At 40.2% G+C, this 7,085-nt stretch overlaps 1 non-coding gene across 1 annotated transcript; it reads left to right on the top strand.

Moving 5' to 3' along the window:
• Positions 1 to 1,477: 1,477 nt before the first annotated feature.
• Positions 1,478 to 1,641, top strand: LOC114611509. The gene has a single exon (XR_003709842.1). It is a non-coding gene; the product is annotated as a U1 spliceosomal RNA (small nuclear RNA).
• Positions 1,642 to 7,085: the final 5,444 nt, after the last annotated feature.

The following is a 7,085-nucleotide window of genomic DNA, read 5'->3' as shown; positions in this document are numbered from 1 at the left end:
CAAAATGTTGGGCATGCTAGCGCTCTGAACTGTTTACCTAGGAGAGCTGTCCACAGAGAACATGACTAACCTGAGACAGAGCTGGGTCTTTCAGGAAACAAAAGCTTGAAGGGTAGAGATAGCTAAACCCTTTGACCTTGGACATAGGATTGGCAGGATTTGCAGGTTGCCCTGTTGGGTTTTGGTCTTTCTTCATAATGTCCTGGTTTTTCTTTTGAAATGGTAATGTATATTCTGTGCCATTGTATGTTGGAAGTATGTGATTTGTCCTTTGATTTTATAGAGGGGTATAGTTAAGAGACTTCCTTGAGTGTCAGAAAAGTCTTTGGCCTTTCAAATAGTGTTGAGACTGTGAAAGACTGAAGACATTCAAAGGTGGCCTGAATACATATTGCTATGCATTGATATGACCATGAGACTATAGGGGGCAAGGAGTATAATGTGGTGATTTGGTGTCTCCCATAAATCTTAGGCATTTGAATACTTCATTCTCAGTTGGTGGCTGTGTGAGAAGGATTAGAAGTTGTGGCCTTGTAGGAGGAAGTGTGTCACTGGCAGCAAACTTAAGGTTTTAAAAGCCTCCCAACATCCCTGGCATACTTTCTTTGCCTGTCACTTGGTGATAAATATGTGACCTCTCAGCTATTCCTGCCAACATGGCTCCAGAAATGGACTTCATTGGAGTTTGCAAAAGGATGAACACACACACACACAGACACAGACACACACACACACACACACACACACACCTCTGAGATTGAGTTGGCTGGACTCAGATAGAGAAGCTCAGGGTGTGAATAATATACATTCAAATAGGGATGTGAGGTTGCTGCAAATACCTGAACAAAGAGGTTGGGTTTATGTTATACAGCTGAATTGAGGAGGAGATTTAGCTAATATCAGTAGGAGCGGTCTTTGTAGGGGAATAGGTTTTAGGCCATAAAAATATCAAGGGAAAGAGGAAGAAATCTATGGTTGATTTTTGCACACACTACTGGTATCTGTACATCAGTCAGAGAAAGGCTTTGTCATCCCTCTGTGTTTCACCCCAGGGACAAGGCTTTGTTACTTTCCTTCGTCTGATGCTAGGGTCCTTGGCATGGAGGGCTTATGTTGACAGCACACGTTCGCTCAGAACCTCATGTGCCTAGGGCTTTCTGTGCTCCCATGCCATGCATTAGCTCCACCACCATGGACTCTAACCCTAGGAAACTGTAAGCCCAATTAAAAGCTTCCTTTTGTAGCATTTGGAAGTATGTGATTTGTCCTTTGATTTTATATGGGGCTACAGGTAAGAGATTTCCTTGAGTGTCAGAAAAGTCTTTGGACTTTCAAGTAGTGTTGAGACTATGAATGACTGAAGACATTCAAAGGTGGCCTGAATACATATTGATATGTGTTGATATGATCATGATACTATAGGGGACATGTTTTCTTGTTCATGGTGTTTTAGCACAGTGATAGAAAAGCAACTAAGATACTTACCGGGTAAGATAGGCACCATGGTGACGAAGGTGGTTTTCTCATGTGATGATTATCCTTTGCACACCAGACATGTCGAACCCTGTGATTTCCTCAAGTTCAGGGAACTCAACTGCATAATTTGTGATAGTTGGGGGACTGGGTTTGTGCTCTTCCCTAGCCCCACCTCCCACTGAAAGTTAGAAAGAAAGCAAAACAAAACAAAGAGAAAAAGAAAAGCAACTAAGAGAGTTGTAGTGTATTGTAAGAAATATGTGGAGCCATTTAGACAGGCCAGCTTATGCTACAGAATCAAAGCCACTCAATATCTCAGTGGTTAGAACACAGGAGTACTCCCTTTCCTGGTGTGACTCTGGTATGGTTAAATTGAGGGAGAGGGTGCTCTGCTTCGTGTCTCTGTCCACAGCTTCTACCCAGGGAAACACAAGATTTACTGTGGTGGGATGTAGTAAAGGGAAGACAGGAAAGCATGTATCTACTCTGAACACCCCTGCCTAGACTGTTAAGGATGTTTCTCATATTTCAGGAGACAAAAGTATTCAAGAACAACCCAAAGGGTGAGATAAAAACAAATGAGAGATAAACAATCCTACAAAAATTCCAAGATATTACATTTCTTGAAAAAATTAGACATATCTGGTGGACAGTGTTAATGAGGCCGCCACACTGTGGCTTCCTGAAGTCAGAGAACAACACAGTTGGACAGTCTGCTTGGCGCTGAACAAAAAGCAAGGCTCTGAAGTAAAGGCACACCAGTGTGATCCGCTCCACTCTGCCTGTCTTGCTTCCCACAAAACAAGGCTCTGCTTGGAGTTTCTTTCTTTTCTTTACTTGGTGCCCTGTGATGATGTGACAGTTTTAACTTCTAGAGGAACTTGAGTGCATATGGTGTGGATTCCTAAAAAAGTCTGCTTCACACAGGCTACCAGAGCTACCTTCCCTTCTACGGTTTGGAAGGTACTGTTGGGTTAAGAAATGAGTGCACAGGATGTCATAGAAGCAGCTTGGTGAGCAACGGAAAGTAAAGACTAGTCCTGCAAGCACAGAGGAGAATTCAGGAAGTAGGGCCCTGTGAAGTCAGAGGCACAGAGACAGTGAAGACTGGATGTGTACTCTGGAGAGCAAACCCTCAACATCAGCTCCCTCTCTCCCACAAAGGGTGTTCCTGGGTCATTGTTCTCTCTAATTACAATTAGTCACACTTCATTTATTTTCTTTTGTTCCCCCCACTCCCTTCTTTGGTGGCCTGACAGAAGTGTTGGCCACACACCATTGAGACATGGTAACTCATTGATCTGGAAGGCACCATTACTTATATGTGTGACCAAATTTACTCTTGACTGTGCTTTGTGTGTAATGAAGCTGTGGGAATCTTAGACTTGCAGCATTTTTTTTCCTGGTAAATGGGCTGAAGCTCAGTAGGTCTGGTAAATAACAGAAGTCAAACTACGGGCCTCATGACCCCTAATTTTCCACAGAGACCTGGATGGAGCTGAGTTTGCAAGTCTGGATGCTATAACTAACATTCCAGATGGGATCTCAGGAGATGAAGGCCTGAGACCCTTGGAATATGTGTATAGATTTGTCTGTAAGACCACACAGCATCAGTAGCCCCACCCTGCAATTTCAGGCCAGGTCCTTCAGTGTTGACTCAGACCATCCCATGCTTTTCAGGGATGATTGCAGTTCATCTGCAGTTCGTCCTTGAAGTTGTCCTGCTTTATCTGTGTCTCAGGTGTTTCCTTTTTCTTTAACTCTCCTTTGTGATCTGAGCTTTCCTGCCTTCCTTATACATGCCTTTCAATTTCCACAAGTCATTTTGATTTTAGTTGTTCTGTAGAATTGGGCTGAGGGCCTCACAGTGTCTATCTTCTCTGATGAGTCCTGTTGGGAAGGACCTTGCCATCAATCCACCAATAAGTCTGTCTGTCTGTCTGTCCATCCGTCCACCCATCTGTCCATCATCTATCTATCTATCTATCTATCTATCTATCTATCTATCTATCTATCATCTATGTATCTATCATTTTCTATACTCTAATTTTCATCCTTCTATTCTTCCCTGCATTTCTTTTATGCACATACAATTATATTACTTTTAACACTATGAACATACCTCACATTCCCATCCTATCATGAGTAATGGGGTTCAAGATCATGGTTCTGTATGTGGGAGGTGGGAGGGGAAGTACATAGAAGCAAAAATACTTTTATGGATTTCAGTTGTGAGCTAAGGTTATTCCATCTGCTGAAACAGACAACAATTGTCTCATATCCTTTGGGGATTTCTTGACCACCCCCAAGAGTTCTACAAAGTCTGGAAGTCTTACAACTTTACTATAATTATTCACTTCCATTGTCTGTTTTTTCCTTTATTTGATTCTCATATGTATTATCTCTTAAGGACGACCTCACTTTCAACCAATGTGACTGAGAAAATGTTTGTTTACTTTAATTTCCCTCGCAATATTGTCAATCATTCAAGTCATCTGTAGTAGCAGTTGAGAGTCAGGTCTCAGCAGTGCTCAGACTCATTTTGTGAGCACTACTTATTCGATTCATGACAATAATGCAAAATATAATGAATTCATTCTGATATTTTCATGCATTCATAAAAAATATTTTTATTATATTTATATTGGATTACTTTTCCTTATACACTTTCTCTAATAGTCATATTCTACTTTTATATTCTTTAAGACAAATTTAGATTCTGCTTATGAAAAAGACATGCAGGACTTTTCTGTATTTGGCTTATTTTGTTTAACATGATGACTTTTAATTCTGTTTTCTTGCGAAAAACAAAACATAATTTCAATCTTCTTTAGAGTTTACTGCGTTTTCTTTATTCCTTCATCTGTTGATGGGCAGCTAGGCTAATTCAATAATTTAGCTATTATGAATAGTGATGAGATAAACCAGGGAACACAGGCAGCTCTGCTGAATGCCAGCTTTGATTCCTTTGGGTGTGCACCCAGGAGTGGTAAAGCTGGATTGAATGCTGGTGTCTTAGGTTTTTGACAACTCTTTGTAGTGATTTCCAGAGTGACTACATTAACCTGCATTGTACCAACTGTGCATAAGTATCCTACATTCTCACTGGTATTTGCTGTTATTTTCTTGATAATAACTATTCTGATTGGAGTAAGATGGAACCTCAGTATGCTTTTTATTTTGATTTCTCTGATGACTAAAGATGTTGCATGCATTATTGGTCATTAGTTCTTATAAAAAGTATTTAAGTCTTTTTGTACTATGTAATATAAAAGGAGATTTGATCTTGTTTTTCATTATTGTAGTTTCAACACTTTCAAACCAGGGACTTTCTCACTAGCTCTCTCCTCTCCATGAGACTTACACTGATACCAATTTTATGAGTGGACCCTTTTCTTTTCGGATTTCTCTGAGTACACGAACATCTTCTCCATCTGATTTCCCCCCATTTTAAAAAGCACTTAACTATCTATTTTCTTGACATCGCATTCCAATCATTTATGAGGTGTGTTGTCTTTCTTATCCAAAATAAGTCAGCCAATGTAGCAAATTAAAGAAAAGACCATCTATCCAGTGGTTCTCAACCTGTGGGGTCATGACCTCTTTGAGGTTTGCATCTCCGATGTCCTGTATATCAGATATTTATATTATAATTTATAGTAGTAGCAATATTACAGTGTTGAATGAATTATTAAGTAGGCCAGGTGGCAGGTTTGCTACTCACCTCAATGATTTATGCTTCTGAATGAAAGGCACACACACAGTCTTTATAGTTTGATTTGCCCTAATCAGCACAATTGCTGGGCTATTGCCTAATCTCCACTATTGATAGCATCTACCTCCCACTGATACTTTTGAGTTACAACTTTTTAAATTCTGTGTTCTGTCTTGGCGACTCTGGACCCAGAGGGCTACCCAACTGGACCTTGCTCTGGGCCACATTCTTCTGGCTCTTTCACATGGTTGTCATGCATCTCTGACCTTAACTCTTCTCAGTCATAGCATATCTCTTGTCCACATTCTCCCACCATGGCAGCTCTCCTTCTCCCTTCTTCCTTTCCCGGTCCCAAGCCCTTGAACCCTAAAGTCCTGCCTCTGTCTGCCCTGCACAGCCTTTGGCTGTGGACATCTTTATTTACCAATCAGAATGAACTGGGGACAGGATCCCTCAGAGTTTTATGTGCGGAACTCTCTTGTGCAAACAATCTTGTGGACACAAATTAACTTTAGAAAACAAGCAGCATTAGGCCAAACCCACTACATTAGTTATGAAGTAACAACAAAATAATTTTATGTTTGGAGGTCACTGCAACATGGGGAACTGTATTAAAGGGTCACAACATATACTGTATAGCACGGATGTTATGTATTTATCCATTGGAAGAACATCTTGCTAGTTGTTTTTCTTTTTCTTTTTTTTTGTTTTTGTTTTTTTTTTGTTGTTTTTGTTTTTGTTTTTTCGAGACAGGGTTTCTCTGTGTAGTCTTGGCTGTCCTGGAACTCACTGTGTAGACCAGGCTGGCCTCGAACTCAGAAATCCGCCTGCCTCTGCCTCCCAAGTGCTGAGATTAAAGGCGTGCGCCACCACTGCCCGGCTTCTAGTTGTTTTTCTAAATAGCAGAATTTTCTTTCTTTTTATCATATGGTTGTATGCAATTTAAAAACAATATATTTTGTGCAAAGCAGGCATTTGTCTTTCTTTTTTTTCCTGTAAATTGCTTGCTGTGCAAATGTGAGGACTGGAGCTCAATCTACAGTACCAATGTAAAAAGCCAGATGTGGTAGTGTGTGTTTGTACTCACAGTATTGGTGGGGCAGAGACAGATTGATCCCTAGGTTTTTCTGGATAGCCAACTTAGGCTACTATATGAATCTCAGACTCTTCCAAAGGACCCTGTCTCCAAAGACAAAGTTGACAGTTCCTGATGGCCAACATTGGAGGCTGGCTTCTGGATCTGCACACATAAATAAGAGATCCTTATTGAATTATTATATGCGAAGGTTCTTTTTCAAGATTTATTTTTATTTGTGTATATGTATTTATATGAGCATATGCCCATATGTGTGTGGGTATCCATAGAGACTGGAGATGGATGTTGAATTCCTTGGAGCTGGAGTTACAGGAGGCTGTGATCTGCTTGATGTGGGCTCTGGAAACCAAACTTGGGTCCTCTGGAAGACCAGTAATCATTCTTACCTGTTGAATCATCTCTGCAGCTCTTATGAAGATTTTTAACTCATTCTTGATAAATTTTAGGAGATTTTTATGCTTTAAAAGTGTGAAGTCTGAAGTGCAAATGCATTCACTTCCTGTCTATGTTTAGAACAAAATGATTCTTCCTTGTGAAAACTACATACATTTTCAGTCACTTGCTTTCTTGTGGGGACAGGATGAGTTTGTTACACTGTGGTGACAGACATACACTTTGCCATTTTGGGTCTATGTTTACCATAATAAATGACTTTACTGATCCTGGAGGATGACTCAGTTACACTTATTTATCACATGTTGATTTATGGACCCAACCATTCATACAGAAATCTTATTTCCCACACTTCACCTTGAATGTAATAGTGACTAAACAGAAAGTATGTAGATGAATCTTGTG

The sequence above is a fragment of the Grammomys surdaster genome, unplaced genomic scaffold (genome assembly GCF_004785775.1).
Source record: "Grammomys surdaster isolate TR1022 unplaced genomic scaffold, NIH_TR_1.0 126113, whole genome shotgun sequence".
NCBI lineage: Eukaryota > Metazoa > Chordata > Mammalia > Rodentia > Muridae > Grammomys > Grammomys surdaster.
This window is presented reverse-complemented; position numbering and strand designations above follow the sequence as displayed.